We start from the raw sequence: 25290 nt of genomic DNA, 5'->3' as shown, positions 1-25290 counted from the left end.
GCAGCTTCAACTTAATGTTGTCTTTATATCTTGTGATCCAGAGGGGGAGATGGTTTTCTCAACAAGCACCCTTGAGCAAGGTTTCTGTCTCATCTGTTTGGACTAACACATTCATCCCTGGACTTATCATTGTGTCTTAGGAGATATACTTGGATTGGATAGGCCAAGAGAGATACCTACTTGCTTGCCTTGAGGAAAATCACCCACACAGAAATGCATGGAATGAAAGAGAGGTATAAAGTTAATGGAGGTTCATTGCATTAGTTTTGTGAGGGGCACAGAAATATTAGTAACAACAACAACAACAGTAATAATGATAATAACTATAAAAATGTTTCTGCTTACTTATTTTCAAATTGTAAATAAGAATATTATTGCCTTGATTCTGTACCCCCCACTCTGCCTTGTATCTATATTTATTTTGTCAGGTAACTTGCAGTCTCCTCACTTCTGTGGGAGGAGTATGTCCTTTCCCCTTGACTTAGGGCATAGCTTGTGATTTACTTTGGCTAACAATAGCAAGCTGATAGTAAAAATATCCTAGTTCTGGGCTTAGGACTTAAGAGGCATCTCGTTTTTCTGTTGTTGCTCTATAATCTCTGTTGTCTCTGCTCTCCTGGGGGTGGAGGGTGGAAGGGAAGAGGATGAGAGACTATGGAGTGAAGTCAACCCAATGGCTGCAGCCTGAAGCAGAGCTTCCCCAGAAAACCCACAAACTCATGAACGAGATAAATTTTTGTGGTTATAAGCTACTAAAAGTTAGAGTTTGTTTATTATGCAACAGAAGGTAATGGATGCAAGGGCAACAGAGATGAGTAGGGTATGTAAGCATTTGTGAATGAAATGTAACCTCTACAAGGGCTGGCTTTATAGTGTTTATTGCTTTATTTCCAGTACCTAGAAACCTCCACAAGGACTAGATTTATAGTATATTGCTTTATTTCCAGTACCTAGAGGATTGCTTGACATATTGTAGATGCTCAATAAACATACGCTAAATGCATTGCTTCACTACAAAGTGCTGGTTCCTATGCCAGGTACAGAGGGAGAAAAAGATCTGAAAGGGCTCTTTGTTAAAGGAGCTTGCCTTGTGTTTGGATAGACCAAATGAGTATGTTAAACCTACAGGGCAAGGTGACAAAAGTCCCACGTTGGAAGTAGTTATGAGTGGAAATGACATGTGTGCTAATAAATTTCCCATCAGAGAGGTGCTCTTGCCCCAGTCCTTTCCTTGACTTGCACCCTTTAGTACATGCTGGCTTGATTCTCCTTGGCCATCACCTGCACTTCTTTCTCTGAGAATTTCTCTGGCCACTGAGTCTGCTTTGCTCTCCTGCCCAGACCAGAAGTACCAGGAAATAATGCCCCCTCCTCTGGGAGTAGCCCTCTGTCAATGGCTAAAGGGAGCTGGGGTATAAATACCACACCTCTCTTACTTCTAATCTTGAGTGGAGTGACACTGAGCTACATTTTACAGTAGCTCTCAGAATTCCCTCAGATAACTTGCTTGATAACATACCATGCCATGACTGCCTTCTTCTCTGTCTCTCCTGTTTCTCTCACTGAAAATATATACTGACATGTGAAAATAAACAACTTGCATGTCAATCCTTGTCTCATCACCTGCTACTGGGGGAGCCCAAACAGACAGGTGAGAACTACATATTTTGTTTCATCCTTATTTAATATAATTTAATTTTTAACATATAACCCTACCTGTAAACAAATTTTGAGTATGTACTCTAGCATGTTTTGTTCATCAATGATATGGTTTCTATTGCTTTAGGATTTTATGGATAGTAAATATACAGAAAAATAGGAAGTTAAAAATGGTAAGGAAGTCTTCGGTCATGGTACCTTGAACAAGCTCGATCCCGTCTGATCTCGGAAGCTAAGCAGGGTCAGGCCTGTTTACTACTTGGATGGGAGACCGCCTGGGAAGACCAGGTGCTATAGGCGTAAAAATAAAAAAATAAGGGATTGTAAGCTGATAAAGTCCTTGAAATCTGTGAGGTCAACCAAGGGTTGCCTCTCCTAAAAAATACATAAAAATAAATAAAAAATGAATAAATAATAAAAAAGATGAGGAAAATTTTTAAAAGTCTTGCAAATCGTGATGGTTCAACATACATATACCAGTTAAGGAACACTATTGCATGGGAGTAGCTCTCTCAATAATGAATCTTATTGGCCTGTGACTTGTCAGCATTGTTGATTTTACCTTGCTTTTTCCTAGGAAAGGTGTTTCAGGAGGAAAAAGAGCATGTCAGCTCTGCCTTTATCTTGCTTTCTGCTGTGCTTTCATTACTAGTGTTAACTTTGATCCAGGGAAACTTTTCAGAAATTTTTGTTAAAGCCACCTAGCCATTTTTCAAAGGTTAGTGTAGTTAAAACCAGATAATACGATCTATAAATCCACTAAATTGGGGACATGTGAACTGCAATGTCACATGACACAGAAAACCAAGGTGTGAGTGAGGGTACCACCTTCTGCCTCTGCCCCTTGGATCCTGCCAAGAATATGACACATGCCTACCAGCCATGCAGACCACTAAGGGCACAACTTCTATCTGCGTATCGAATAGGACTAAAGCCTGATTTCTTACTCAGGTAGAGAAAACAAATATAAATAGAATTTCTGGTGGTTTCTTCCTGTTCCATGATTGATTGCCTCATGTCCCACCTGAGGTTGTGCTGCCAGTTCTGAGAATGGTGTGGATGAGTAGAGAAGATGTGGGGACCTTTGAGGTATAGATGAGTGGAGAAACACAGATGGAGACAGGAAGCCGAGATACTTTGGGGGAACTATGAGTGGATGAAGCAAGGGTCACTGGGGAGAAGGGGAAGCTTTCTAAGCTTTGAATCCAAGGAATATTGGGGTCATTTCAGTGATCAAAGTGAGATTTACTGTTTGCTAATCAGGGTCCTATACCATCTTATGTGGTACATCAGTGCAGATTTTATACCACTTCTTTTCACCACATCTATTGGAGAAAAGAGTTCTCCCCTTCAGTTTTTGTGTTCTTAGTACTAAAAATAAAAACCAAAGGTGTGTAAAGAATCTGGGGCTAGAGATCTAGGGATTTATTGGTCCTTAATGTGTGTATTCTGCAAGAATGATTTCACTCTGAAGTTTTAGTATACATTTTGATTTTTATGATAATATAAAGTTCAGGATGTTTAATAGTTTATTTATATAGTAATGATAACTGTTAGTTTATAAACTTAGGGGTGATTTCTTTCCAAAATTGAGAAAAGAGCAATGAGTTTGCTTGAACAAGGTCACAGAAATAATGAAAACATGATTTTTATTAAACTTTAGATGAAAAAAAATTAAGCTTTTTTTCTTAGTCTCAGACCAGTAGAGGTCAAACTCACCATCTGAAGTTAGTTTGTGTTTTTTTTTCTTTCTTTTTCATTTTTTTAAAAAAGAAAATGTGTGGGTCATCAGACCCCACTCAATAAAATTTGCTTCATTGATTCTAAAAAAATGGTGTATTAAGAAGCAGGAACTGTATGATGTTATATATATCTTCTGGCCTTCTCTGGGCTGATTTTGCAAATAAAAGCTCAGTGGATGGACTGGACAATCTTGAGGTGACTCTCCCTTAGAAGTGGTCTGCCTCTCTGGTGCACCAACAGTGTTCCATAAAGTTGTCAGCCAAGAGGACTTATTACAGAAAAGATGAAATGATGGTTACTGGAATTCCTTTGCCCGTAAATCACACTTTGTCATGAATATTTCTGTGTTCATTAGGGGAGTAAAAGGCAGTGGTTGGAACATGTTCATGGTTTATTTTTTTATAGGCTTCTTGATGAACTGAGGATGAAGGGTTAGCACACTGGCAAGTAAACCAAGGCACTTTTTCTAGATTTTGAGCTTTACTTTGTCATCCTAGAAACTAATAGTAAAAATCAAAGAGTTAATAATAATTTATAGACTCTGCCCTGCTTTCCTATGTCAACCCTAGTTAGTGACCTCAGGAAGGGCACCGGGGTGAGGTACAATATTTCAAGGTTGGCCCTGTAGCTATGGCCTAATTTAAAGCCATTTAAAACCTGAACACAGCATTGCGTATTTCTTTTGTGCATTATAAGGAGGCTCTTTAGCCTTCTAAGTCATCTAGGGACTTTCAGATGCACAACATTCAGAATAGAGGCTCCAAAGTCAATGTTGAAAGCTGTTAAGCACCTGAGCACTGGAACAAATTCATCCTTAGGATAAAGAGCAGGTTAAATGGACGTATGGAAGTGTTTCTCCAGCAAAGATAAGGTGATAGATAGAAGACTGAAAAAGGATGGATGGGCCAATTTGGAAGTTGGCATTAAAAATGAAATTTTTACTTTTGGGAAAGTCATACAGACCCGATGTCATCGGGCAGCAGCTGGCCTCTGAACTGAGCCCACCCATTCGCTGCTGGCAGCCACACTGACATACCCTTGGCTCAGTGCCGCTTGTCCTTACCTAGCATTCTCAGTTTTTCTAAACTCCTGGGTAAGCGAGAGAGGAATGAGATATGGGGCCCAAACATTTGGATGCTGATCTAAGAGCATAATCCAAAATCTAACCCCTGAGCTTTGCAAGTTCCCATCTGAGGAAGAATCAATTTTTACAGCAAAGGGCCAAAGCCTACTCTGTCCTTGTCAGATCTGCTTTAGGAGCAGGCACAGAGTGGGAAAAGTTTGTCATTTTGCCAATCGATCTATCATCTTCATTCTTCTAAAGAGATGCTCAGGGCTCCACAATGATTCCCTACTAAGTAATTGCTTCAAGCCTGGTCGCTGAATGAGATGCTTACATTGCTCAATGCTCAGTGTTAGCCCTAAATAGGCTTTGCCTTGTTTAGTCTTCAAAATAGTTCTAGCAGTGAATGACTGATATTAGCCCATTTTATAGGTGAGGAGATTGAGGCCTAGAGAAGTTTAGAGTTACATCTTCCCAAAACCACATAGCTAATGAAAAGCAGAGTTAGAATTTGAGTTCAGGACTGGTTTTACTTTGTAACCAGGGCTTGCTGTCATAATGACACACAGCATTTAGATGAGTTTGTGCTCTAGAGAGTTCTCTGTCCTTCACTTTACTACTTTCATGTTATGTGTACCCTGTAGTGGTGAACAGCTTTGGTCCTGGAGTCAGATCATATGATTTTAAATTGTAAGCTCATTGTTTTCAAAAGAACTTTGAAGTTCCTTGTCCTCATGGGCCTTTGTTGCTGTGTATGAAAATTAGAATAATAATAGCACCTGTTTATAGAGTTGTTGAGAGTTAATTATGTGAATTCAGTGATGTAAAATGCTGAAAGCAGTGCCCAGGCACACAGTAAGAGCTTAATAAATGGTAACTGCCACTGTTTTAATAACTCTATTGTTAATCTTAATGTACTCCAGATGGGATAGTGAACAGTGGTAACAGCTGGGACTTCTCTCTATTTTGGTGGATCCCCCAGGGCACAAGATGCCAAGCATAACTGCAAAGCGCAATATAGCCTTCGTGTGTCACTTCTAGTCTCCCATTGGCCAAATCTAGTCATATGGCCAATCCCACCAACGACATGCCACCAAATCAAATGGCAGAGGGAGGTAGCGAAGGATTGAAACCATGAGCCCATCTATCACAAACGGTATCATCTTTAAGCTTCATAATAGCACCCTGAGAGAGATAATGCTGGTGAGCTATTATCATTCTCATTTTGGAATAATTTCCCCAATGGAAAACATGAGGCTCAGGGAAATTCTGTAGTTCTCAATATAGCAGATTCTGAGGCTTGTCCTTGGATTCAATTTTTTTTTCTACTTTACCCAGATGTTATGATGAGTTCTATATTATGGAGAAGCTGCATGTTAAGGTTCTAGAATCTCTATAGTGTTGCAATTATGACTCATGTTTACTGTGTCAGGCACACAGGTTATCTCATTTACTCCTCTCACAGACATATATGTGGCTGGTCTTACTGTTACCTTGGCCTGATTTATAGAGGACTGAGGCCTCTTGCTCTCATCTAGCAATGAGCCTCTATGACAACCTAGTCCCATGTTGGTCCTTAGTTTTTCTGGGTATGACATGAAGGAAACATGTTTCCCCCTACTTTTCCTTCACAGGGATTTCCTTGCATTTAAAATTCTGTGATGATAGAGATAGTTTATTTAGAAGAGTTTTGGCCTCCTTGAAAGAAAGTTCCTGCATAAATTTGAAGTGTTCCTGCATAAATTTGAAGTGTTATGGTAAGATGGTGTCCTGGAGACGTATGTGTGAATAATAAAAATGTCAGCACCTGCCAGCCAAGAACCACCGAATGAAAGAAAGGGAAAATACCAGATATCAAAGACAGAGGTTTATTTAGATTTTAAGTCTCCTGAGGCAGGACCACACCTAGCGCATTGTCACATCCAATAAATGTTGAAAAGCAATTGTCCGGCACATAACATACAGTTGTGGTGACATTGCAGACCACCTCTACCATAGAAACAGAATATGATCCAGTCACAATGGAAATCCACTCTGCTTATGTGCTCTGTTTCCTAAGCACTTGCTTATTGACATAAGGCTCTGCTAATGGACCAAGTACACCGAGTTGATTTCTAGAGCAGAGGAAAAGGTAGTGTGAGGAACAGCTAGTGTAGGTTAAAGGACTAAATTAGTTAAGATGGAACTAGATGAACTTACAGTAATAAAATTTTAGGAAGGAATTATTTCAGGTACTAGTTCATCATACGCAGTCCTCTCATTTCTTTCATCTTTGAGATTGATGCTATTTGTCCCCTGTTCACATACTCCATGGGCTACTTAATGAAAGCACCTGTGTGCCTCATTGTCTGAAGGCTTTCTTGAGCCACAGGGGCATACTTTGGTGTGGGGTGAAGTTCGGTATTGTGGGGGTATGAAAGCCCCCAGAAATGACTCACAACCAATCTCAGGTTGAAAATTGTGAATCAAAGATCTTGCTCCCTTGCCCCTCAGTGGGACAATGCATAAGCATGTTCTACACCTTCTTCCAGAGGCCTCCAATAGGAATGAGCCCCAGTTGCCCGCAGAGGTAGCCTGCTCATTTACCATGTCTGTTTACTGGTTTCCATCCCTTTCTTGTCTCGTTTCTCTAATTCCTAATTCCATCCAGTACTGTTTGGTATCATCATCCAAAAAGCCTTTTGTTTCAAAGTTTGCATCTATGAGAACGCAACCTAAGACAGTCTTTTAAAATCTAGCATAAACATTTCTCCCACAAGTTCTGTGAAAGGGTCACATACCACGTGAAGTCATACAACACTCTTTTGATTAGCAGCACCATAGAGGAGAGGCAGAGAGGACTAACTCCTCAAAGCAAGAGAAAGGATGACAGCATAACAAGTCAAGAGGGTGAGCAGGTGGGAAGGTGGGAAAGGGTCAGCAGGAGGCACAGAGACCCTCAAAGCTTTAGGGAAATGAGCTGTTGACACATGGAAATAAGTACTGTGACACTTAGATTTATTTTGAAGCACACTGTTCACCACAAACCCAAAGTTCCCCTAAACAATTCCTAAGGAAAGCTTCCAGAAGTTTTGAGAATCTGGTGACCATATTTTCTAAATCAAAAATTGGAAACCAGTCTGCCAAAGAATGTTTTGTTTATGATTTGTGAATATATCTGCACAGAAAAAGATATTAGAGAGAATATTGGGAATTGATCCTGCTCCAGAAATTCTGAGATTTGTGATCGCCACACTCAGGGGTCATTGATTTAGTGTTTCTCTACAGATTGTATGTTATCTTGAGTAGGGAGAGTATGATCAAAAGTAGAAATAAGAATATTCAACATTTTTGAGATTTTACAACAAAGCTTATTTATAACAATGATACTATAACTTTATTTCCTTAAATTATACCATAAATGAAATAATTAAGTACTTATAAATATATAAATGTTTATAACACACACAAATACACATAAAAACCCTGGATATTTTATTTCTTAGGTGAGGGGAATCAGATTCTATGAGTAACTGCCAGGCTATGAAAAGTTTATTCACTAATTTAACTCATATTTATTTATGACTTATGCAAGTGACATATATCACTATATAATGGCAAATAAAACAAATAAGCATAAGATTTACAATGAGGGAGACAGACATCACAGACAAATAAGTAAAGATAAAGTTACAAATTGCAAAGAAACTGAAAAGGGTACTATGAGAATTCTTGAGATATATTTTTAATAGAGATCTAGAGGGCCCCAAGGACATAGCCAAGATGAAACTGTAAATTAATGGTAAGACTAAGCAAGGTTGCTAGAGCCCTGTATTTGGCAACCTCTGCTTGGCGACTGCCTGATATACAAGCTGTGACTGTCTCAGAACTGCAGGCTGAAGCTTTTTCTTTTCTCTAGTCTTTCACAGGTTTCAGGCAAAATTATGGTTGAAGGCATTCTCCACCTTCTCATGCCCCCTCCCTCATCTTCTTTCACAAGAAATTCTCTCATTTATCTGCATGTCTAGTCTCATATTTTACCTTAAAAACCCATACTGAAGAGAACAGTAAAATACAATGAGCCCAGGACACATAATTCAGCCTAACATAGATCTACATTGTGTGCCACTAAAAGCAATTTAATTTCTCAAAATTTTGAAAAATACCTTATTATGCAGTATCCAGTCTCTTGTGTAAAAGTGGAAACACAAAAAATGGAGCCATTTACAAGATGTTCTTTAAATGGAAGTTTCCTCTGATTGAGATCCTAAGGTCACTTCTCCTAGATAACCTCTTATCGGCTAAAGGTCAATCAGAAATTTCTACTTTATAACCACCATATTGCATTCATAGTCTCTCTCCCTTCCTTTTACACTGGTGAAATGCCAACCTGGTAATTTCTGTGCATTACTGAGTAGGTTGAAGATGAAGCAAATGGCAGGCAGCTGGCTCTTCTAGCACAGGAATGAGAGGAGAAAGTAAATATTCTCATTGTGGAGGCATTAGAGATTTTAGAATGATTCAGCATGCCTTTATCTCAGAATGACTCAGGCACAATAATTATTCTATTCACATTTCCAATACAAACTCGCTTCTATCCAATGGATAGTCAAAAAATAGCTATATTTTCTAAACTGTGGCTCTCTGTATATAGCTCTTGAAAGAATATTGGTGTTAGTTTCTTCTCATACTCATCAACACTTAGTATGGTCTGTCTTTCTCATTTTAGCCATTCTGGTTGATGTCTAGTGCTATCATGTTGTGGTTTTAATTTGTATTTACCTGTTGATTAATGATATTGAGAATCTTTTCATGTCCTTCTTGGCTACTTGGGCATCCTCTTTTGTGAAGTGCCAGTTCAAGTCTGTTGACAATTTCCCTTTTGGGTTGTTTGGCTTTTACTTACTGACTTATAGACATTTTTTATATATTCCGAAAAGTCTTCTGTCAGATACATATACTGCAATAATCTCTCACACTTTGTGGCATGTCTTCTCATTCTCATAGTGATATTTTCTAATGAACAGAAGTTCTTAATTTAATGTGGTTCAGTTTATACAATTTTCCCTTTGTGCTTACTGCTCTTTGTGTCCTATTAAGAAATCTTTGCCTTTTTTAAGGTCATAACTTCACACTTATAAGTTGTGTACTCTCTCTCTCTCTCTCTCTGCATATTATAGCTCAATAAATATTTTACATAAAGTTAGGCTAACATAGGTTCAAACTCTGGTTCCTCATAGAGTAACCCTATGAGGTGGGTACTATCCCCACTTTGCAGCTGAGAAAACTGAGGCTGAGTGACAGTAAGTAACATGTCCATAGTCTTATAGTTAGTGGCTGAGAGATGAAGATGAATCCAGTCTGGCTGCAGAGTCCATGCTTCTAGCCTCTATATTAGACTGGGCCTCCCAAAGTCTGTTTGTATGATTTTTTCCTCATCAGCAAAATGAAGTCAATTGAATCCACTACGGAAGGTTGTTATAAGAATTAAGGGAACTATTAAAATGATCTAGCATGGTTCCTAGACATAGTAGGCATGCATAATTATTTTTTTCTGTTTTACTATTATTAATACTCCCTAAATAAAATAAAAATTGCAAGAGACCAAAAGTTGATGTCTCGTTTTTATTTATTTATTTATTTTTTGTTTAAGGCGAAGTGTAATTGAGTTTCTGCAATGGCTGGACCAGCTTTTAACACAGAAATCCCAGACAGATCCTACAGTCATCAAACTATATTATCAAAATATATTGCTATATTATCTCTTTATAGTGAGCATAATAAAGGCTTCCAGATCCATATCATGTATCTGTGCATAAAAATCAGATGGTGGCTGAAGCAGATATGAAGATGAACAGGGTCAGATGTGTTTACAATGGGATTCTTGTCACACTCACTTTTCAGTTTTATCCCTGTTACAATGACCCAACTATATCATAGGGAATTAGTGAATAGATCACAAACTTGATGACTTTGAAAGGGCAGAATGGTATGAAATAGTTTAAAAGTTCAGAGTAAAACTCTTCATGACTTTTACTTACAACTGGAACTTATTTGGAAAGTTGTTTTTCTTTTCTTCTGAAATACAATATTCAGGAAAAAAAAATGTTAATTTTGAGTCTAGTGCATTCAACACAATTTTTCTAATTTTCTCATAACTTTTTATTAACCACATAAATAAATAAGATAGTAGCAGAATACTAGAATTCTTTGTGATAAAAACACTAATTCTTCCAAGAAGAAAAATATTGGTGGTAGGGGAAGGGAGAGAGGCAATAAGAGCAGAAAAAGGAGAAGAGAGAGGGAACAGAGGAATGCCAGGAGTTTGGAGTCGGACACTAAGGACCTGAATTGTTAGTTCTACCACTTTTGAGAGCTGACTGCTCTTAGTGAGATACTCAAATTCTCTAAGCTCTGATTTCTCCATCTGTAAAATGTGTATAACGATTTTGTTCTCTTGGTCCTGGTGATGATTCAATCAGGTAAGACCCGGAGAGGACTCAACACATTTGTATGGGGATCTCAATAAACAGCTTTATCCTAGTTTTCCTCGTTCTCTACCTTTTGTTGTTGTTGTTGTTCAAGACAGTAGCTCCTAGCGAACAAGTTCACTGGCTAGGGCCAGCAGGCACAAAATTTAATATGAATAAATGTGTCCTACAAATACACCTCTGCAGTCTTTATTAGAACTTGAAGTAAGAGCCTTCTTTGTAAGCAAGAGAAATGCAAGAAATCATCTTGTAACAGCAGAAGGTAGGATGGGGCAAGGACATGAGGCTGCCCAGTCTCCAGCTGCTGAGTGAGATGGAAGCTACAGCAGCATCAGAAGCCTCTTAAAGGAGCCACGTCCCAGAGTAGATTTTCATGGTGATGGACCTGCTTGCTCTGAGCACCAGTGCCAATTCGGCTGTGCACAGGGGGCACCAGAGACTTACAGGAAGACATTGTCAGAATGAGGGCCAAGGCCAGATTCACTCTGTACAGAAGTGCTGGCGGTATCCATTGTTCCCTTTTGAGCCCTCCTCCCCTCAGTGCACAGAAAGAGAGCTGCAATAACTATGAGGCCATCAAATTGGATAACAGAGGTCACTCCACCCAGAGAATTCTCTGAAACTCCGCCTCCCCCAGCTTACGGCCCCACCTAAGCCACATCCAGGTGTATCCTCGGTAAGTTAGGTGCTCCTTACTGAGCAGCGCGTAGACTCACACTGGAGGGAGCTGGCCTCAGTTTCTGGTGTGGCCTTTTCAGGCAACTATAAGCACAGTATCTGTGGATTGCTTAATGAATCTTAACAGGTGGCCATGCAGGGGTAGAGGCTTGGGCTAAGTCTGGCCTGCAGCTGAACCTTTCTCATAACTGTGCCACTGGAAACCTACTTCACAAATCCACACTAGTAAGACCAGGAGACTTAGGATCTTTGCTTAGTACATAGAAACAGACACCAAAGGGAGCCAAAATGGACAGAAAAGAAGCAGAAACCATATGAGAGAAGAGAACAGAGATCTAGATATAATGGAGTCAAGTAATCTAACATTCAGAGTTCAAAACACTGGTTATAAAGATGCTCAGTGAACTTTTGGTAAGTGTAGAAAAATTCAGCGAGAACTTCAACAAAAAGATATAAAACATAAAAGTGGAAATAGAAATTATAAAAGGGAACCAGTCTGAAATGAAGAACACATTATCCAAGATGAGAAGTATATTAAGTGGAATAAATAAAGGAACAAACAAAATAAATAAAGAAAATGATCAAATGCCCTATCTAGAGTATGGGAAAGCCAAAGACACTCAATCAGATGCCTAGACTATAAAAATAATTTAAGGAGCATATGGGACACTATTAAGGGTCAGAATATCCATCTGATCAGCGTCCCTGAAGGAAAACAAGATATTGAACAGCTGTTTGAAGAAATAAAATTGGAAAGCTTCCCTAAACTGGTGAAGGAAATGAACATAAAACCCCAGGAAGCTCAGAGAATCCCCAAAGCCAGGGATCCAAAGAGGCCCACCCAAGACATATCATAATTAAAATGCCAAATGTTAAATAAAAGAAAGAATCTTAAAAGCAGCAAGACAAAAGCAGATAGTTACCTACAAGGGAACACCCATAAGACTAGCAGCTGATTTCTCTAAAGAAACTATGCAACACAGAATGGCTTGGCACAAAATATTCAACACGTTGAAGACCCAGGATCTACAACCAAGAATACTTTATCCAGGAAAGCTATCATTTAGAGTTGAAGAACAGATAAAGAGCTTCCCAGACAAAAATAAACTAAAAGAATTTATCATCACCTAGCCAGTATTACAGGAAATGTTGGAGGGACTTCTTTAAGAAGAAAAAACATGTATCAAAAACAGGAATAAAGAATGGTAACAACTACATTCCTATCAATAAGTACCTTAAATGGAGAAGAATGAAGTGCTCCAACCAAAAGATAGAGTGGCTGAAAGGATAAGAAAACAAGACCCCTACATATGAAAAGGAAGGGGATAGAAAAAGATATTGCTTTGATGGACTTAGAAGGTATTTAAGTCAGACAGAGAATGATAAACACTATATGATTTCACTGTTATGTGGAATCTAAGGAATAAAAAGAGACACACAGATATAATTGATAATTTGGTGATTGACAGGGAGGCGATTTGGGGGAATGGGAGAATGGGGTGAAGGGTTAATACAAATTAGTAGCTGATGGATGGTCACCGGGATGGGGAGCATGGCATAGGGAATGCAGCTAGCATTAATATGTTGGCTAGGTAGAGGGTCAGGGGAGGGAGGGAGCAACTGGATAGATAATTTTATGAACTATATAGATGTCTAACCAATATACTGTATACTTGAAACTAATTAAAATAAATAAATTTAAAAAACCTATATGCAATGGAATATTACTCAGCCATAAGAAGAGATGCAATACTGCCACTTGCGACAACATGGATGGACCTCGAGATAATCATGCTAAGTGAAATAACCCAGACAGAAAAAGTTGAAAATCACATGATATCACTTACATGTGGGATATAAACCTAAAAGCAACAAATGAACAGGAGAAACAGAGACTCATGACATAAACTATAAACTAGTGGTTACCAGAGGGTAGGGGTGCGGGGAGGGGTAAGGTAGACGAGTGAAATATGTGGTGACAGAAAAAAATCTAACTATCAGCGGTGAACACATAGTGTAAATATATATATGCCTTACTGTTAAAGTGTACAGCTGAAACTTACTGGATTTCATTAACCAATGTCACCACAAAAATTAATCAACTAAAAATAATTTTTAAAAAATCATCACATGCTTATTATAATTGATATGTCTACTGAAGTAGAAAGTTGCAATCCACTGAGAATATATAGTATGTGCATGTAAAACAGCCAAGGGAAAAGAACAATTGAAATTTAAAAAAAAAAAAAAAACACCTTCAAAATTGGGTTACATTTCTTTATAGATTTCTTAAAGTAGAATGGACAAAAAAAGAGTTAATTCAATACGCCATTTTGTCCCATCAAAAATGCAAATTTACAACGTAGAGCATGAATGCAACCAAAAATAATAATAAAAAAACATCAAAAATTAAAAACAAAACAAAACAAAAAATCCAGCATCAGTTTTGACCACCCTCTCTAGGATGGTGCTAGCATACAGTGGAAAGAAATAAAAACAACTAATAAAATAATATTTATGGACAGTGATTTGCAAAAATTTCCAAACTGCTGTGGGGTGAAGAGATGAAAAGTATTAGAGATGAGTAGCACATTTCCATAAAATTCTCATTCAATCTCTTTCAATGTGAAAAAAATAATTTTCTTTTTAATTTTGTTAATAACTTTTTCTTCACTACTGCTTCCTTCAGTTGCAGGAAGTCATCTGAATTTTCCTTTGTTTTTCCAGCAATAAGTCTTCTTTGTTTTTTGCCATGACTCATGTGAATAATAGCTCCCGGCTTAGTATGCAGCTTTGTGTTGTCCCTGGTGGTACAGAATCAGGAGCGGCTGCCCCCCACATTCTTCATGTTCTTCTCCAGGGCTCCACTTAACTGAGTCACCTCAAGGAGCCACTGGAGGGTAAGGTTCTGACAGAAGAGTGGTGCCAGCAGAATCCTAGAGGGACAGCTGTTGGAGCCTATGCCATTTGAAAAACAATAACTCAGTTTAAGAAACAAAAGAGATGCCAGTTTTAGCTTTTTCAAAGAATGATTAAAATGCTTAAAGCAATTTTAAGGATTCCCAAGTCTAGGAGTCTTGCATAAAGACATATACCACAATACTGGCACTCTGGTGCCATATTAACCTCCATTGTAGCCCTCTACCCTGGGTCTAGTTTCTGCTGTGGCTAGCAACAAACCACCAAGTCTCATCCACTGATTTCCCTGAAGATGGGGCCTCACAATAGAGCTATGATGGAGCATCTTAGATGGGGTTCCTAAGAAAGAGACTGTGAAACAGAAAGTCATGTATGGAAGGGTCGTGGGGGAATGCCCTCAGGAGATATACCTGTAAGAAAATATGGAAGGTAGATCTGGGCAGAAGAGAGACCGATCCACAATGAGGGTGCAACTGAGGCATCAGCTAAGCCCTAGGAGCAGAGATAACTTCATAATTTGTGGGGCCAAGTGCAAAATGAAAATGCAGGACCTCTTGTTCAAAAGCATAAAAAAAGTGCCCTAAGTGATAATAAAATATACTTTTTCTTTATTGTGTGGTTTTTCAAATTGTCATGGCAATTTTTATGTTCTTCTTATAAAAGAAAAAAATATAATTTTAAATCATTAGTAAGAATTTTACTATTCATCTTTATATTATGCACTATCAGTTTAAATGCAAATGTAAGAGCATTTAACTCATGTGAAAAATCACTAAAATACATATTTGTATTTTGTAGCTCATGCATACATATGTATTTTGTTCTTACCTAACAATGGAATACTGCACAAAACTAACTCAGCTTTTTTTTTTTTTTTTTACTTTATTTTACCTCTTAACACATGTATGTTCTGATAACATTCTCTACCTTTGGCTTATTGATGAATATGGTAGAACTGAGAGGGAAAGTAGATATCTAAATGTGGTTGGACAAATCAAGGAAGTAATGTGAATAATAAAAGATATGATAGAATGCATGTTTCTTAGAAAGCCATTACCTTCTTTTCACATTTGAAGAAATTTCTGGTTTGAATGGAACATGTGGCCTTTTAAGGCTGTTAGCATCCTTGCTTGCTCAACTGTACATGTGATGTGTTTAACTTTAATTTGCTTTGAGTCTTGTTGAACACCTACTCATCGTGGGTCCACTGGAATTCTGTGCTCATGGGATATTGAGAACACTACACGCAAATAAGGTGGTAAAGGAAGAACATCCTTTGCTCAAGTATGCATGCTTGATTGTCCCAATGGAATTCACTTACAAAGTGCAAATTCAAAGAGAAGATTATTTAGAATACCCAGATGGTGACAACAGAGTATTAAACCAAGTGAGTAATCCTTCTGAGCACAGAGCCCACTGCTCAGATTGTAAGCCTATGAAGTTGGCTCTGCTTGGAGAACTCTGGAGCTCTCATGGCCCTTTGGAGAAGCGCTGGGCTTTGAATTTCCAGATTGTCATGTGCCAGCTCCTGGCAGAAGGCACAACTTTGGACAAAACAGTTCTTTGTGACCCAGGACAAATCTAGTGTGTAATACAGCCACTGCGAGGTGTCAGCAGTCCATATCCCTAATTGCTAAGGATAGTATGTGGGCCTCACGAAAGGGATATGGGCTCCATACCACATTAGTCATTACATCAATGTCCAGGCTGGCCAGCAGAGGTGGTTTCAAAGTGAGAAAAAACAGCTCTCTCAACTTTGATAAGCTCTCAGAAGATTACCAAAGAATGATGCTTGGGCCCATGATCTTAATATTTATATTGCATTCATCTTTTTGGTTTATGAAACTTCATATACCCCCACACACATGTGTAGCCACTGTAGACATGATTAGATGTCAGATTCTCCACTGTCCTTGATCCCAGAGGTCCAAAATTCTTCCAGGAATTCTATTGAGTATCTAGACGTCAGATCCCCTCTCGTGTACTATATATGCCTGTGTATAGCTGCATCTCAAACTTGGACATGCAAGTCCTATTCTTTTACTCAGACTTGGCAGTTTATCTGCATTACAACAAACTGGAATTTTATTCTTAATCTTTGAAATTCTTGCCATAGAAGCTGATGGTTCAGTGTCTTGTTGGGCTAAATCTTAAACATCTATGTCTGGTATTTTCTGTTTTCAGTCATCTTTATGTTATCAAGAATCTCGTATATAGAAAAATGTCTAACTTTCTTTTTAGGATGAAATTTATTCACTAATTGATTAATGTAGCAAATATTTATTGAGTTTTATTTAGCAAACAGTGTAGAATATAGAAAGAGTATCTGCCCCCCAGGAAGATTCTGGCTTAGTCAGAAAAATAGATGACAAATAACTAAAAAAGCAACTTATATGTAGACATCTAATTACAGTGGATAAGTGTGAGAAAGAAAATGATTGTGATAGAAAGTAATGAGAAGGGATCTACTTTGATAATTCTCACTTCTTGGATCACTCCAGAATAGAGTGATCTACCTCTTGGAGACAGAAAGGAAAATTGGGCAAGGATTTTTTATTTTTATTTTTTATTTTTATCCACCAACTCTTATTTACTGTTGATAGAGGGCTGCTCTTAGGGAGATAGTAACTTTCTGCTCATACAAACTGCTCATTGAGGGGTTGATCAGGTTCCCACAGCCAGAGGAAGTCCTCGATGGAGAATGTCAGTGCTCCCAGTAAGGTGGGTTGGCATGCATGGAAACCAAGTGTCAATAGAGTGTGGAGGAATCACTGACAACCAGCAAATGCTACAACCACTAACACATTTAAAGTGGAACCTGTGCCTCAGTAGACACTCAGTAAATGATAGCAATCATTACCTCACATTTGGTATTTATTGATGTTTTTACACACACACACCTTATTTTATAATCTATTTTTAAGCTCATTTAAGTACTTGTTTCTAAAATTCTTTTCCATGCCCAGTGTTCCCTTCATAGTAGGTGCTCAGTGAAGTGACAAAGTCATTTCTCATGATTTTTTTTCTTATTTTTTAATTTTATTGAGATATTTTCCCATTTGTAATACTTAACTACCATTCAAAAAGTTAACTACTTTATTTTGATACCACTCTGTTTAGAAAAGATAACTTAACTATTTTATTTTGATACCACTCTGTTTAGAAAAGATAACTGAAAAAAAAAAAAAAAAGCTTAGAAAAAATGTGACATTAGCTTCCCATTTCAGGAAGCACGATAAGGCTATTTTATTGTTTGCTGGCAAATTTTAGTGTTAATGCTACTTTTTAAGGGACCTTTTCACGGGATTTAAAAACAAAGATAGATTGTGACCATCACACTTAGGATACTCTTCTTTACAGCAATGGTCTAGAAATAACCGAGAGGGGAGTTCATTCCTCAAGTCATATAGCACGTTCATCTCTCTCACTGGGCCTTAAACCTCCTCCATAATAACGGACAGAAAATCAGTGTAAATGCCTTCAGAAAATTCAGGTTTTGGCTGCATTTATTTTTTTAAAATTCCTTTTACACAAAATCAGGATAGTGCACTCTACTTTTAGGCCTTGGTTGGCTGTCCAAATATATCTTTCAAAATTAGTCCCATTTCTTAAATATGTCTGGAGCAGCGTCAAAAGGCATCTGAAGCCAAGGCTAGTGTGTTTTTGAAGCTTTACGCAGAAAAGATCTCTAAGGATTTCAGCTATGTTGAGGCAATATTTTTGTGGAGGAAACTTATATCCAGGCTGACATTTTCCATCCTGGGTTTTCTACCTGCTGTGATGTGAAATGGCCAAAATATGAAACCTCTGACATTGGGGTTACAACACAACTTTACTAGCCTCCAAGGATTTGTTTCTCACAGCCATTGTTCCCGGATGCCAGATGATCTAAGAAGATCATGGAAACCTGGCACCTCACTGCTTTTTTGGCTAACACCACCAAAGAAAATTAATTGTTATTGTTTTTGGAAACTCTCATCCAGTGCACAAAATAGTAATATCAGCAATTATTATTCTTTTAATTTTTATTTTTGGCAGAGGTTTGAGAGTAGAGGATGATGAACACTATGATTTTATTGCAACTGCCTCAAACAGCCAGTTCAAGACAACAGAAGGGTGTTACATTCCTATGTCTGAGAATCTTATAAAGTTTTAAAGTGAGAGGTCTCCACTAATTTGCCTGACTTGATGAAATGAAATGAACTTGCACCTCCAGTCTGATTCAATGTGACTTGAATTTCTGGTAACTCCTTGCCCCATGATTGGTTTTCCCACTATCTTGTTGAGAGCACAATGTAAGGTCAACCCAAATTCTACCTTTCTGCCAAACCACCCTTCTTGTAGCTGTGACGTACCCCCAGTCTCATACTCCTACCTTTGATTAGTCCTATGCCGTGGTGCACTCTTTACTGTGGCCAGCCTCCAACTTGTGTCTCCTTTTCTCCTCAAAGGAGAAACTAATTTTTTATCCTCCAAGAAGTTTCTTTGGGTTCTCCTCCATTCTTCACAGGCAGTCTAATCCCTACCCTGAACTTGCCTCTTAATGCTCTTTAATTTGCTTTCTCTGTTTATTTTGTCTAGTTGCCTCTTCCACTCAATATGCTATTCAAGTGGCCATTGAAATGCTTCTTATCTAGTGGATACAAAAAAAGTTTCTATGGACAGTGTTAGCCAGGGAGAACAGGACCAGTTTTCTCCTAAGCCTTCATCAATTGGATGCTGACGCTTCATAGAGTTAACCTTCCATATAACTATGTTCTAGGGCACCTGGAAATCTTTGTGTTCAGTTTCAGTAGACACATATCAGTTTTGGTTATGATTGCCTGCCATGTTTCTCCTTCCTAACAACACCCCTGAGTTAATTCCTTCCAGGAAATTACCCTTCCTCCATATATGTCTTCTTGGAACAAGGGAAAATCTAGGCTAGTTCCTCTCCCTCCATGGAAGCAGATGAGACCCTTGAAGTCCCTTCTTCCATTTTGTCCTTCCAATCGCCTCAGAACAAATCGAGAAGATGGCCAAGAACCTGACTTGAGCCAGACCTTTACTTCTGCCATGCTAACTCAAATAGAGATGCACACAGGAAAATAAAAATGTTGGAATTTATTAATTCCAAAAGCATACAGATGAGGTGATCAATTAGTTCCTACTGTCTCAATGCCTCAAGTTGCCGTACACCCTATCCTGGGTCCTGTTTTGTTTCAACCATTTAATTCTCTAGTCTTCCATCTAGGCTGTAAGCTACACGATACTCCTCCAATAAATTCCTGCTCTTCTCTTGGACATAAATTAGAAATAGTTGCTTATTGTTACTTGCAGCCAAATATCTCTCACATAAACTTTTCCTCATTATTGATTTGCTAAGTAATGCTTAGGAATCTCAGAATAAGCTGAGATTTTGGGTTCTCCCTCCAAAGGAGTTTTGCATGGGAGAGTGTGTCATAGCAGAAGTGTTAGCGTAAGAAAGGCTAATTTTGTTTGACTTCTTCTGGAGATTCTACATAGCATTAGAGAATCTGATCACTTTGAGAAAGACATTCAGTTTTTAAAAGTCAAATTCAAGAATAATTTTGGTGTGCTTTCCTTTTGGAGTGCAGGCCTAGAACAAAGAAAGCATCCAGTAATTATTTGTTCATTTAATTTCCTGGTTGAATGGATGTGAGAATAGAGGAATGCTATGCTTAAATCAAAAGGGTCCAGGCACAATTAGAGCTGCTATCTCAGGGAGAGGAACAGCTGGAAGGACAGGTGTGGCATGCGGAAGGGACTGTGAGGCAATGGAAAGAAATTGGACAAGTCTTTCTCACATCACAGACTGAAGAAACCTTCAAAGAAGCCAAACAGTCCTTTCTTTCTAGAGAGAGCCCTCAGTAATTCAAGTTTACACAGGTTTCATAATCCGGCCAGGTATCTTTGTGGGCTGGTTGAGGGCAGAAGCCCTGTTTCTCTTATGCTTCTCTTGGAAGAGGGTACAAAAATATACTGAGGAAAGCTGCACAGACCTTTGGAATTTAAAATGTACCTGCTCACGTAGTTTCTGAAAATCCCACATCTGAACGAGAACCAGGGCTGCTGCAGCCAAGGAGGCTTTGCCAGAGAAAACACTATAGGCCTCAGTGCAAACAGGATCCAACTGGCTTGGATGGTGGATGCGGTGCAGCAGATGTCAGGGTGGCTTTGGACAAACAATTCAATGTTGAGACAAATAATGAACCCACATGGCTACCTCATTTGCCTTAATTAACCAGGAAAGGCCCTGGACTCCATAACTTAAATTAAGAATTTATAGGAGAGTTAGAGAGAGGAAGAGAAGTTGAACTTGATGGTCTGGCTAATTCAGGTAAAGAATTGAAATATCCAGGTAAAAATAAAACAACTACAGTAAAATTTAACATTTGGTTGTTACCCTTCAAAAACCCATTTTCTACTGTTTTCTCGAAAATGAAAATTGGAGATAATTCTTAATTAATAAATTGGCTTTGTTCCTTTTCAAATTCGTGCTTTAAAATTTTTCCTTAGCAGCTATTTTGAGCAGGGGAAATAGTCAAAGAACTGATCAAAACTGAAGATAAATAAATATAGATAGTAGACATCTCAGGACAATGAAAGTATCTTCATGACACTGATTTGTTGGTTGGAGAGCCCAACCCACCACAGCACCACATAGTCTGTCATCTTTGTCAACACCCCTGAATTTCTTGCAGGAAAGGAAGAAAAGGAAGTGATCGGAAGCACTGACTTTTGTAGGCACTGGATTATTCAGGGGGTGGGGATGGAGAGAGTGAAGCTTAAGAGTGGAGGGTTTGAGTAATTTGTCCAAGGGATTTTAAGAAGAGAGCAGGAAAAGTATGTTCTATTACATTTCTCATCTCTATTCTAGCTTCCTTTGACAGGTTCCTTGAAAATGGGTCCATGTCCAGAAATGGTAACCAAGAAACAGAACACTTCAGTGGAGAAATGTCTGATATAAAAATATTTTTCTCTTATTTGTGCCTTATGGCTCTTCTTGCCTCAAGCTTTGGTGAAAAGTTGAACACTGGCCTAGTTCTCAGGACTGCTCAGAGGTTTGTTTTGAATATCTCCTCTTTCCCCAAGCTTGCTTTCAGAATCTTTTTTTCATTGTGGTGTGCACATCCTCTCCCTTACTTCTTACTTTCTAATTTCCATTTCCCTTTTAGGCTTCCTAGTTCTGCTTGTAGGGGCTGGTCTTGGTTGAAAGTGAATTGTTTCACCCCTCAGCAAAACACCAGAGGCATCCACCACCCCCAATCTTGATTTTCCAGAGAATACAGCAAGACCTGGAAAGTCAATATCAGAGTTATCTTCTAAAGCTCAGGAGCTGAGGTGGTGGCAAGGCTTAGAGCTGCTGCCAGAAAATGTTGCTAGATGAAGAGTGAGGTAGAGGAGATACAGGGCCAGGCCAGGGCCAGTGGTGAGCTGGTTAACTGACTCTTAAAAAAAAAAAAAAAAAAGCTCAAACAAGAATAACAGCAACAAACACAAAATAAAGATTAGATTTGTAGCATTTACCAGTTTCTATGGTGTAAATATTCCTAACCGTGGCCTATTTCAAGCTACCAATGGTTTAATGTTGGCTCACAAAATTCCCAAATACTTAGTAATTGACTGTTCTGAGCTAGCAGGAATCAATTCCACTGGCTCAGTACCCAAGTACTCATGAACTCAACTTTCCTCAGAGCACTGCATCAAGGATCTTGGAATTGGAAGGGTGCCAAGTCTAAGATGAATGAAACTTAAAAAGTGCTATTTAAACTATGTGCCCTAGATAATCCTAACCATTATACCTTTATTAACTAATTTAATCCTAAAACAACCATAGGAAGTTGTCACTGTTATTAATTATCTCCATTTTAGGAGTAAAGGGTTTATGATGAGGAATGAGGGATATAATTTTGAATTCCTTGAATTCATTCCACCTCCGCTGTGCACCCACTCCTCTGGTCTGGAGAAAGTCCACTCAAGTATCAGAACTTAACTTTGTTCCTCCTCTAGGAGTGCTTTCTGACTGCCTTAGACTGGTGTGTATATTCAGCTAAGAGTCTTTGAATAAATAGGATTCATGAAGGAATGAGGTAAAGGCCAGAGAAATTGCCCCTATGAGATAAACCTCTAGTTTATCTGAATGGTTTTGTACAGGGAGAAAGACAGAAATTTTGCTCTTATTTTATTTGTATCAGTAAGTGTCCTGCTTTGGTACATCTCAATGTGAGTTTCAGATTAAGACACAGGTTGAACAGTGGGTTTTAAGACCCTACAAGTTGTGTCTGGCCACCAATTTTGCAAGTCAATTTCTCAGTATGGCAATGCTTTTAGAATGGCTTGAAAAATAGTAGTCTTGAGGCACATAGATATAGGAATGTAGCTGGAACAAAATCACCACAAGCAACAAAAAGAATAAGAAAACAAAAATGAAACTCTAAAACCCCAAACTCCAACAATAAAACATACTAAAACAACACAAAAGCATGATAATGAGGTAGATACTAAATTATTATTTTTATAATAACATAATGCAAATACAAATGTTTGTACACAAGCACGTTTTTATTCTGCTTATTTCCAATTGTATTTGTTTGAGAAGTATTTTGGAGAAAGAAGGTGCTAGGGTCAGCAGGATGCATAGGATGAGTCTTCGAGGTATGTCTATCAGGAGGAGTGGGCCTTTGTTTGGTGTGTGTGGGGGAGTGAGACCTCCATACATTTTCTCATGGATGAGCAAGAGAGTTCAATGAAAACATAAATCCTATGTGCCGAGAAGCAACAAGATGGAGCTGCTGTTTTCTGTTAATGTCTTTGTATGTCACTGAACAAAAACAGACAACCAACTTACCAACAGAAAATAGAGGTGTGAGTGTGCATGCTTTTGGGTTTGCATGTGTGTCTTGGTAAAGATCATGGTTTTTAATACTTGTTTATGTTCAAGTGTCATGTTTTTATTTTCATTGTCTCTCAGCTACTTTTTACTCTTCATGTTATCGCTGAACTCACCTTCCAGAACGTTTACCTGATATTAATACTTTGACCAATGAAAAGAGCTTTAAAAAATTATGTGGAATGAGGATAGAGGACACACCACTAATTTCTAATTCTGAATTCAAATTTACCTGCTTTAATGTGTCTTTGGCCTGACCACTTTCAAATAACTTTCTTTGCCGGTTCTGGCCTATAAGTCGTTTCCAAAATAGCATGAAAAAGTTTTCTCATTGTATTTCAAAACGAAAAATGTTCCGTCTACATCTGGAAATACTAAAAGTGTGCTTTCTTACAGTATTTTTTTTTACTAGGTATGGACAAGGTTTTGACCCTTATTATTGGAACTCAAATCCAGATGGAGTTTGGTAAGGTTCTAATCATCAGAGGGGTACTCTTTTTTGAAGATTTGTACATCTTTAGGGGAATTTCTACTTTAAAGAAGTTATCATTTGTGGGAGGTCCGTTATGAAGATTTTTAAATAGTTTGGGGGAATTTCTCTTTCTTTGAAGATGTCTATAATTCAGTGAAAACATTTGCCAATTGAGAAGGCCACATTTCCCTACCACAAAAACCTTTCCTTCTAAAATGAATCAAATCTCTCTTTAATGTATTGACTGTAAGTAGGCTTAAGGTTTCTTTCTTTCTTTTCTTTTCTAACACTGGAAACAATAAAAAAAGATTCTTGTGTTTGAATGAAAGTAAGATTTAAAGTGGTACAAGGAGACGACCAAAATTGCAAAATAATAAATGCATATGTTAATATCATTGATTGGAAGATCAAAATAGAAATGATCAAATAAAAGGGTGGTTTAAAGTGTGACATTTCTTTCTTGCAACTTGTGTGTTTATGGAAGATGTATTGTCTGAAATAAAGGTTCAAAGGCAGTTTTAAAAATGCTTAGTTAAAAACTAAAGTCAGTATAGTTTAAAAAGTAAATCGATCTATTGATGAACTAATAATTATCAACATCATCAATTTTTTTAGTCTGTAGCTGACACACCCTCTTTCTTCCTGCCCCCACAGGAATGAAATCTACCCAAGTTTTCACAGTCTGAAAGAAGGCAGGTATCAGACCAACTCCAGCTCCAGAGTTTTTTAATATTTAAATCATTGGCTCCCTGGTAACTGGACCCTTTTAGGCTCTGGATTTATACTACTCAAGGGCATCTGACTCTGGTGACCTGATACATTGATTTATCCTCAATATTTTGATACCAATATTGGTATTCTAGTTATAAGCACTACAATAGTCCTGGAGTCTATTTAAAAAATATTTATTAAACAGTTACTATGTGCCAGACACTGTTCCAGGTGTTTGGTTTACTACCCCAGAGAAGATAAAATGTCTGCATCGGACATTCTTATGCTCAAATGGGGACTTGAGATCACAAGCATTTAGCAAATGTCTCGGGTCCTCCCATTACTCTCTTTGGCCCACTCTTGATTGGAATTGTACCTGTTGCTCCTCTACCCAGAAGTAGCAATGTCTCTCTTCTACTAGGAAGTGTCTCTCTACAAGTGCCTGCAGGATTCTTTCCACTTTCATCTTTGGGAACTGCTCGATCTGTGGGGAGATGATCAGAAGAGAAAGGATGTGAGTGACTCCAGTGGCGGATGGGAACCTGGAGATGAGTTCTACAGCCTCTCTTACTTTAGGACACACTTTAGAGAGAATTTTTGATCATAGAAATCCCAGCTTCATCAAATTCCTATTGTCTTCAGTAGTGACCTCGACCATGACCATTTAATTGGTGTTTCCTTT

The 25290-nt window shown here is 38.2% G+C and overlaps 1 pseudogene; it reads left to right on the top strand.

The window, feature by feature from the left end:
* Positions 1 to 1840: 1840 nt before the first annotated feature.
* LOC112471213 lies at positions 1841 to 1959 on the top strand (annotated as a pseudogene).
* The last annotated feature ends 23331 nt before the right edge of the window (positions 1960 to 25290 follow it).

This window comes from Pteropus alecto, unplaced genomic scaffold, assembly GCF_000325575.1.
Source record: "Pteropus alecto unplaced genomic scaffold, ASM32557v1 scaffold45, whole genome shotgun sequence".
NCBI classification, from domain to species: domain Eukaryota; kingdom Metazoa; phylum Chordata; class Mammalia; order Chiroptera; family Pteropodidae; genus Pteropus; species Pteropus alecto.
The sequence above is the reverse complement of the archived record's forward strand: the minus strand, read 5'-3'. Positions and strand labels throughout refer to the sequence as shown.